The sequence below is a fragment of the Bos grunniens genome, chromosome 23 (genome assembly GCF_055505025.1).
Source record: "Bos grunniens cultivar Pamir isolate PY7600 chromosome 23, Bosgru_T2T1.0, whole genome shotgun sequence".
NCBI classification, from domain to species: domain Eukaryota; kingdom Metazoa; phylum Chordata; class Mammalia; order Artiodactyla; family Bovidae; genus Bos; species Bos grunniens.
Window position 1 is genome coordinate 38,055,715 of NC_141187.1, and position 10,130 is coordinate 38,065,844.

Sequence of the window (10,130 nt, forward strand, 5' to 3'; positions counted from 1 at the left end):
TCTTATTTCCTCTCTGACCTCACGTCCTACCACTGTCCCCTTTGCTAAGTCCACTCCAGCCACTATTCCCACCTTGCTTTCCGTGGATAACCAGACACTGGCCTGCCTCTGCCTGGATGCTCTTCTGCCAGCTATCACGTGGATCATTCCTTCACTTCCTTTATATCATTCCTCAAATGTCACCTTCTCCATGAGGTCATTCCTAGCCATCCTTTCCTCTTACTCCCCACTGCTCTTTCTCGATTTTTTTTTCTCAATAGTAGTTGCCATCTTTTAACGTATATTCTACTGTCACTGGTAAAAGCTCCAACAGCACCAGAATTTTTATTTCTTTTGTATCTTCAGTGCGTAGAGCAATGCCTGACACATAGATGCCATATTACTTATAAGAAAGAATGAGGAGAGAATGAATGCACAAAATAGGCTTCACAAGTCTGTGATACATGTACTTCTAACCACCCGTATCTTCAACAATAAAGGGCAGAAAAACCATCAAAGTTCTTAAAAATGACTGACACTTAAAAGTCAGAAAACTTGCTTTTCATTTACTTATCAGATGCCTAGTATGTGCTGCATTTATAATTTTGGAAGGCAGAGCTGAACATTAAGAGTTCCCTCCTATGTAAGTTTCTTATGAGTTTCTTGGCAGATTCTTCTGGTCTCAATAATTGAAACTAATCCATGTCAAGAAACAGTTTTAAAAAACCAAAACTATAAAATTGGATACTTAAGGTAATTAAGTATATTTGGTTCTAGCCTAAGCATTACATCACACAGAAAAACTTTAAGGAATGCATGATTTTTAAATGCTGTAATTACAAATTATTATATTAGTAGTTGTTATACTAATGAATATAATTTGCTGATTAAAACAGATGTTGTCCACAAAGAGAAAGTTGTGGATACATCTGGAAAAAAAACTTTTCCCATTTTAATATTGATTTATTCCATATTTTTCTTTTTAATTATTATCATTTTAAGGCAACTATCTGCTTGTAAATTACAAATGAGAAGGAGCAGTACTTTAACATTCTCACCAAAAACTTCCTAAGGGTAAATGAATATAATCTTCCTCAAACTAAATAATCACTCAGGAATGGCGATGTATTTTACTAAATTACAGATCTAGAAAATGAAAATCCAAGACTTTAAACTTCATTTCACAATGATACGCTATTCTTCGAAGTGTTGTTTATACTAACTGTGAGTTTTCGATTTAAATAAAAACCATTCTATCAAAAACTAATATCAGAAAATGCACTGTGGTTCTTGATTTCCTCATCAAGAAATCACTGAACCATCACTTTATATCATAACAAAAAAGTGAACAAACAAAATTTTTTAAACTATAAGTTTACCCCTCACTGACAACACTGAAAGTAGAGACTTTGTGTAAATCAATTCTAGAAACTTGCTCTTATCGCAATTTACAGAAATTTCTGTAAGGAAAAGAAAAAGCCACATAGTCCAAGAGGAAGTCATGACCTTCGGCAACATACTGATACATAACAAGATTTAATAAGTGTTTGTTGAAGTGAATTAATCCATGCTTACCTGGATAAAAGACTCGAATAGAACATAATTTTAGAGGGAAAAAAAAAAAAAACCTCATCTTAACATGTGAAAACTTCCATCCAAATTGACTTTGAATACTTCCGTGAATAGTTTTGGTTAATGTGGCTTAAAACTTACAAGACAGTCAACAAAGAAAGTTGAAAGTATCAAAACATCACCAATTCATTGTGAAAGGCAATAGTATAGGGTTTTTTTTAATATATCTAAACATATTTACAGATACTTACCCCTTTGCTAAGCTTTTTCTTACACACATGGGTTTTAAAAATACATTCCCAACAACAGCAACTTCATGGGATAAGTGCTCTGATCCCCACTTACAAATGAGAAAACTGAGACCCCAGGAAAGCTAATGAACTGGCCCAGGTTATCAAGATGAGGATTTAAACTCGAGTCTGTTTCATTGCAAAGTCTGTTTCTAAACCTCTGAGCCCAACACTGGATAGCCATTAGAACAGATTCAAACATATTCACTTTATACATTTGTAGGTAAAATATTTGCTGGGAAATAATACTGCAGTTTAGAGCCCCTCAGAACATTCCAGCAGATAAACTTTTGCGGAAAACGTTTCAGGAAATCTGACATCTTCATACAATGCACTTTGTCGAAAGTATACTTCACAGAAATTGTAAAAGAAATTGTATTTCTTGATCTAATATTCCCTGAGCTAAACAGTTATAGGAAAATAATTGTTAGTAATACACACAAGTTTTCCACATCAGTAACTCTAGTGTTGAACAATTTGAAAATGAAGTTCCCAAGAGAGGATGCTCCTTAATTATAGAAGCAATCAACAAATCATAAAACCTTAGAGCTAAAAAAATTCTTTGAGTTTCTTTAAACTAACCCTTCACTGAATAGATGATAAACTAAAGTCCAGGCAGGTGAAGCAGTTTATCTAAGTTTCTACAACTAAATAAGAAGCTAATTACAAGACGTTTTACTTACAGCAGGATAAAAATATTTCCAATTCCCAATTATCTTTTTGACCAGACCTTATCATTTCTCAGTTACAGTAATATATCAGTGATATTCTCCAATTGTAGCACTTAAAACTACCTTGAACTTGAATCATTTTGAGGATCAAATCCTAAATTAAATAACTTCAAAGCAACCTAGTCTAAACAAAGAAAACTCTCACTGTTCATGACAAACAACTGCTGAACAAGGGAGTAAATACTGTATCAAAATACTTTTTATATTACCAACAGTATTCATGTGAACTTTGAATGGCTTTCTCACAGAGATGATCAAGAATTATAAGATGTAAAAGAAGGAATATAAGACTCTTAACGACCACCATAAAAACTTAATGTATATCATAAAGATTAAATAAATGTTCAGCCTCTGTTGGTTACTACATAGTAAAGTTTTTATTCTGATAGAACTTACTATACTTCATATAGACCCCCAGCTAGTAGGAATTCATTTCCGTCTGGCTACTTTTGTATTTTATTTACCAAAATGAAATATCAAGAGTGTCCAAAATGAATGCAAACTACAGAAGTCCTGCTACTATAGAAATGTTCACTGTTATATTTAAAAGGAAAATCAATCATAGACAGAATAGAATACCTACCTATCAGACCCATCATTGTTATATAACTTTCCTTTGTAACTATATAACCACATTCATGATAAGTGATAACCTTGAAGACAGTCAAATTAATAAAGTTTCCTTAGAAGTACCCAAATCGTCATCCCAAATGAAAGTGAACCTACAAAAACCAGTACAAAACAAGGAACTCTAAAGTCATAAATCACTTTGAACAGGCAACAGCTCAAAATAACTAGAAAATTCTGTAAAGGTATAAGCACCAGCTCCCAAACAAAGTGCCTATAGAGTATTTAAAAAGCAACGTACCTTCTTTAAGATGGAGAATTCCCAGTGTTCAAACAGTAGTAATCCACATAGGGGAGGCATCATCAAAAATCCCAACAACTTTGAAACAACTCCAAAGAAAAAAGTTTGGCAACTTTTCCTTCAGGAATGACGATGTAGTAATGGTACTTCCACAATGTTCACTGATAGAAAGATCCAGTAAGAAGGATGTAGCACAGAGGAGGCGGGAGTGCTTCTGTTTTCTAGATGCTGACCACAGTAATCACACCTGTACAATTGAAATTCATTAGTGTCAGCTTCCGAGTCATTCTGCACAGTTTCTTTAAAAAAAAAAAAAAAAAGTAACTTTAGCATTAATAGATTTCTTTGACATGAAAATTCAAAACCGGCATAGTTCTGCTAGCTGAATCATTTCTAGCTGCAGGTTTTAATAATGGATACTCTATATAAATCATAACTTTCAGAAGTTCAAATAGACTGTCTTTGGCTGTTTCCTCCAGTTATTTGATGGCAGCACAGTCTGATGGTTCATCTGTCCTGTCAAACCATAAAAGGCGGGAGATAAAGGCAAAGGGTGTGGGGTGGGGATAGGAAAGGAGAGCGGTGATACATCACCTTGGAATTTGGAACCATCTCACAAAACATACCTGAAGATAATGACCTAAATTTACATTTTCCAGTTCAGGAGCCCTGTTTCACACATTCCTAGTATTCAAACATGGCTAGAACATACTACCTTTGTTCACTTTCAACAAACTCTCAACTTCTGTCCCTAAATGTCTTTTTATGAACCAAGGGACGGGGCAGATAAACAACTTTTGTGGTCAAGTGCGAAAGGGCTGAAAGAAATGTCCTAGAAAGTGGAGAGGTGTACCAGTGATGCAGAGTTTGCCTCATCTGAGCCAGAACCAACCTAGAAACACTGGGAAGTGACGCTACTTGAGAAACAAAGTTAGGGAGTCTCCTTGTGCCCGTAAACACTGAGGGAATCGCGCTGCGTCTCCACCCCGCAGAAGCTCCAACAGCCATCCCTCTTTTGGGCGGGCGTGGCAGACAGAAACAAAAGGTTAAAACACAAAAGGCGGGGCGGGCCGCTGGGTCTGGGGAGCTTCTGGCGCTCGCGGTCCCCTTTCTACTCAAACGCATTAAATTGGGGCGGGGGTGGGGGCCGCGTGAAGTGAGAGAGGTGATGCTGGATGGCCAGGACCGCATAGGTTATCCTGGGTGGGTCGTGAAACTGAAAGGGGCGGACGGGATGGCGGACTCCTAACTAGTGGTCCAGGCCCATCCCTGCATCCCTGCATCTCTGACAAGTCGAGAACCTGTGGCTTCTTCCTCCTCCCTACCTCGGCCCCAAAGAAAACTTTCTCAACTCTTACCAGCTCGCTCTAATCCCCTGGACCACAAACACAAGGTCTCATCCCCTACCAGTCACACCTCTTCTGCGTTCTATTGTTGTAGCTTTGGGTATGGTGCGTAGGAATCGGCACAGCGCTCCGCAGCCGGTTAAGTTATAAAAACGCCGAGGGAAGGGCCCCCCTCTTCCCGATCTCTTGCCTTCGCAGGACCAAAGTCAGGGCTGGGGTGGGGGTGAGACCCGGCACAACCCGAACCATCGCGGCATGCTTCCCTCGGGTCTCCGTGCAGCTGGGAGATAGGCGAGGCAATACCCCCCTCGAGACACTCTTCCCCCATCCCCCCAGCTCCTCATATAAAGAGGCACTTGAGAGAAATGCCCGCCTGGCTCTTGCCTATGAGAAATAAACAAATAAAACAATCTGTGCAAGTTCCTTAAGGAACAAAAGAGAAGGGACACGGGGATGGGGGGAAAGGAGATACAACTTGGCCAAACTTCGCCACCGGATCGATCCTTCGTCCTCCCAAGGGCGGGGAAGCCGGGAGCATCGCGAGGGAGAGCGGTAAACAAGACCACCGTCCCCACTTACCTTCTTCCCCACTTGGTCGCACTTTGAAGAGACACTTCCCTTGTCGCGGTCCTCGAGGCGTTCGGACACTTTTGTGTGGCCTGACAGCGGAGAAAGTCGCGGCGGCAAAGTTGCGAGAGGGAGATACCCGCGCGTCCGGGGGAGAGGGGCGGAGAGAGAGTTCATCAGAGTTCCCCCTTTTGTTCCAAGTCCCAGAGCAGACAAAGAGGCGGCGAGCGGCGGCAGGTTTCTCCTCTCACCCCTTCTTCCTCTCTCCCTCCCCTCCCCTCCCCGCCCCCTCCCTCTCCCCGCATCTCCCGCCCGGCTCGGAAACCTCGGAGGCGAGCCGGGGCGGCTCCGGCCCCAGCTCGTGGCAACTCTGCCCCGACCCTCTCCGCCCACCACCTCACTCGAAACTTTCGCCGGGAGATGCCCGTCTGGGCCCCTCCAACCCACCTCCCTTTTACTGCCTCCCAGTCTAACGCGCTCAAGTCTACCGGGAGGGGGGAGAGAGAGAGAGGAATCTCCAAAATCATTGTTTCCGGGAGATGCACCTCTTTGTTTGCACTTTCCCTGCCAATCAATGTGAGCTATCCACTTTGACATCGAGTTTCTGTCAGTTTCCCCTCATCCCGAGAGACCAGATGAGACGGGTAAAGGGGTCCACCCCCAGAAGATCCAGGCGCGTAGACAACTAGAGGTGGGCTGCGCCCTGGGTTCTCCATCCTGGCTCCTCCACTGGGATCACCCGCTCCACCCGGCACACCAAAAGAACTCAAAAGGGCATCAAGAAGTGTTAGAAAAGTCTGCTCCACCCCGCCCCCCTGCCCACCCCCACCCATTCTGTCCCTTGGGGACTGCCTCTAATCCCGAGGAGGAAGCCCATCTCGGGGGCCCACTGGGACCTCCACCCCTCGGGGCTACCTGTTGCTGCAGGCGCTGCGCGACTTGGTCCAGGGGCGCCGACGACAGATTCCCACCTCGAGCATCGCGCCCACCCCTCAGGCCACAAACTTCTCCGAACCACATACCACGAAGGCAAGGCTTTCCGGGTGGCCGCGCTCCTTCTGACCCTGGAGCCAGGCCCTCCTCACCGGTTCCCTTCTCTGCACCACTGCCTTGCCCTCGCTCCAAAAATCGGACTCAGGGTCCCTGGCCGCCTCCCCGACCTCTACTCCCTGGCAACTCCAAGCATCCCGTCTTTCCGCCTCCTCCCCCACTGCCTTGCCCGGGCAAATCGGGTGTTCCGGACCCAGAACAGCTCCGGACCCTCCTCCAGATCCTTTACCAGTGTTTCCCCGACCGTCTGAACTGGGGACCCCCATCCTCACGTCCCCTATCCTTAGACGCTCATCCCAACTGCGGGCCACAGTACTGGCGCTCGGAGTGACTCAGAGTAGCGCTCATTTTCCTTCAGGATCTTACTAGAATTGAAGGGAAGGGAAGCCGGAGGTTGGGGGGAATGGGAGAGAATGGGGGCCTGCAATGGAAAGCAGTTTCTAGGGCAAAGAAAAAAACACAAAAAGACCAACATTCCAAAGCAAACATCCACCTTTCAGGAGGTACTCGGCCCATCGCGCACCTTCGCCCCCATCTCTCCTCCTTCCCCATCCCAAACTTGAGGGTCTTTGGGTTGGTGCAGTTTTGGGGGTGGGGAGTGTAAAGGGATGAGGCAGAAGGAGGCCTGGAAACTTGGGACCAAGGTCGGGAGCTGGGTGGGGGGTGGGGGATGCCTGAAGGAGGAGATGGGGGAGGGAGCGAAGAGCCCCCGCCGAGCCCGGAATGTCGCGGCGGACAGTCCCGGTCCTCCCCGGGAGACTCCTCGCCAGGTCTCTCCCCCGGAGCGGAACAAAGACGCCGCGAGGAGCGCGTCTGTCCTCGCCTCCCCGCGCCCGCACCCCGCCCTCCGCTTCGCTCGCTGGAGCCCACGCCGCCCTCGGAAACTTTGCAACCAACTTCCCCCCAGAGTTCGCGCGCGCGGCGCAGGGAACAGAAGAAGAAATGGGGACAATCGCACGCGGGGACCAGAGATGCCCCTTGTCCTCGTCCCCTCCCGGACGCGGAGGACCACTCCTGGCGCCGCCGGTCCCGGCCCGCGCGGGGGGCGACCCGCGGTGCCAGGGCGAGAAGCACACACGTTTTCGCCGCTCCCTTAAGGGAGCTTCTTTAGTTTAGGCGCCTGCAGGGCTGGGTCGTGAGGTCGAGGGAAGAGGTGGCCAAAAGAGATGCGGGCGGAGGGCCGCGGATCGGACCTGCGGCGGGAGGCCAGGGCGCGGGAGCGAGCGCCAGTGTGGCCGCGCCCGTCGGGCCGGGTGCCGGCGCGTCCCGTCCCGCCCGCCGAGCTCAGCCCGCGGCAGCGAGGCCGCACGGTCACGGCCCCGGGGCCCGCCCAGCCCGCCTCGCCTTCTTGCACGTCGCCCGCTCACCTGCCCGGAGCCCGGACACCTGCGCCGCCTTCTCCTGGAGCCTCGGGTTTCCAGGGCGGCCGCTGGCCTACTGGAAACTCAGAAGCTTCATCTGAGGTTAGGGATCTTCAACGCACCGCGACCAACCACAGGAGAAAACAGCCCCCACCCACTCCTGTCTGGCACATTTTCCTCTTTGTCTAATTATGATGACTTCCAGAATTCTCTTTTTAGGAGAAGTCTACCCACCACCCACCCGCCCCGCGCGCGACAAACCCTTACTTTCCGCTATCTTCATGGATTGGCTTGGAAAAGAACGAAAAAGTCAGTACTTCGAGACAATTCAGTTCTGCTGCCTCACAAAAGTACTCGTTGTGGGGTAACTCGAAGAGTTGCTGACTTCTAAATCATGACTGTCATAGTAGATTAATGGAATCTATTGAAACACTACCAAACCTTAAAAAAAAAATGTACTGTTTGTTTCTCTCTTTTCTCAAGGGAAGGGCCATTTGCCAGGTGAACTGTCAGTGTGGCTTCAAGAAGGCTTTCTCACAGCTTTATGGAACACTCCCACCCGGGCTGTTGGAGGTCTCTCTGTTTCCCAACCTGCTGCCGGACTAAGTGATTTCCTCCCAAGTATCTTGGTCCTTTACTAGTCAGAGCTCCGCCACCTCCACTTGTGGGCTGCTCTCAGTATGATACTAGTCACTGCTACCTTTTTCTCAGACGGCACCATATTACTATTATCATTAAATTAATTAAGATCTAGGCTCAAAAGTGGATGTGTCCATGCATACATGCTCAGTCACTTCAGTGGGTGTCCAACTCTTTGCGACCCTATGGACTGTAGCCCGCCAGGCTCCTCTGTCCATGGGATGCTCCAGGCAAGAATACTGGAGTGGGTTGCCATGCCCTCCTCCAGGGGATCTTCCCTGCCCAGAGATCAAACCCATGTCACCTTCACTGCAGGCAGATCCTTTACCACTGAGCAACCAGGGAAGCCCCAGGCTCAAAGGTGGATATACCAGAACAAATGGGCTTAGGAACCCAAGTATCTTCTCTGAACTGACAATGTGGGTGCTCAGCTTGGGACTCCACACCTGTCATTCCTACAGCAGGCTAACCGCAGCTTCTACCCTGTGTCTCCCTATTCTGCCTCCCTGTTCAAAGTATTTTTGAACAGAAGACTCCACTTGGCCAGTGCAGGGGTGCAGGCTAGAAGCGCCAGGCAGATGACGCCCTTCAGAGAAGCACTCAACAAGAGCAGCGGATGAAAGTCAGTTTAAAACTACCCCAGGTTCCCCACCTGGAGGTAGGACTAGACTTACTAAGTTGTGTTCTACACTGTCTCCACCAGGTCCTCATCTTTGGGCCTCAGTTAACCACAGCATTAACTCCCTTTCTAAGGAGCCCTATGTTGGCTACTTACTTACCTACCTCCTGGCACCTCTAGTGCTTTCTGCCACTGCATCCCAAACAGGCCACAGTACTTGCCCTTGAATCCTGGTCTCAAGGTCAGCTTCTGCAGGAGCTCAACCTAAGACATGGAGAAGGCAATGGCACCCCACTCCAGTACTCTTGCCTGGAAAATCCCATGGACAGAGGAGCCTGGTAGGCAGCAGTCCATGGGGTCGCTAGGAGTCGGATACGACTGAGTGACTTCACTTTCACGCATTGGAGAAGGAAATGGCAACCCACTCCAATGTTCTTGCCTGGAGGATCCCAGGGATGGGGAGCCTGGTGGGCTGCCGTCTATGGGGTCGCACAGAGTCGGACACAACTGAAGCGACTTAGCAGCAGCAGCAGACCTAAGACATCCCTCAGACATGTTCTTTTTTAAGGGGCTACAAAATGAGACTCTTCCCTGGCAAAAAGGCCATCTGCGCAATGAAAAGTACTTATTCTAGTTTATTTTTCTAGGTAATAGTCTACAATTATATATTTTACTAAAGTATAGGATCATATCTCTTGTGTGAAATTCTTGTACATATTCATAAGAAAATTTCCTTGAGTCTAATGCCAATAGACAGCAAAGCAACGGGAAATTCTATCAGAATCACCTTTTTAAAAAAATGAGTAAGAAGTAACATAAAAGGCTTTTATTGAGTCTCTGGATGAGAGTTAAGGAGGATGACAAACACATCTCATACTCTATCTTAGTGTGACTTACTAATATTCCCCAGGAGATCCTATGGTGTTTTCCACCAAAATTTTCACAGCATAAATTGGCCAACTATTGCAATGGTTTTTATGACACTATATATTAAATCTTATTCTCCTCTTTGCCATCCTTATGAGTAAGTCCTTAAGTATCCACATAAGTATAAGCCCCAGTGCCATCCTCTGCTCCTAGAACATTCTTTCTTAGGTGGCTCTCACCA

General features: G+C 46.9%; 1 protein-coding gene across 8 annotated transcripts in view; it reads right to left on the reverse strand.

Annotated features, from left to right (window-relative positions):
- LOC147347652 (uncharacterized) overlaps positions 1-7,477 on the reverse strand; it is a 521,220-nt gene extending 513,743 nt beyond the window's left edge. For all 8 annotated transcript variants that reach the window (XR_015152360.1, XR_015152361.1, XR_015152358.1 and 5 more), the window contains exons 1-2: positions 5,366-7,477; positions 3,441-3,687 (exon numbers count right to left, since the gene is read on the reverse strand). The gene's annotated coding sequence lies outside the window, so the exon portion shown is untranslated. The remainder of the gene's footprint in view (positions 1-3,440; positions 3,688-5,365) is intronic.
- Between the last annotated feature and the right edge of the window lie 2,653 nt (positions 7,478-10,130).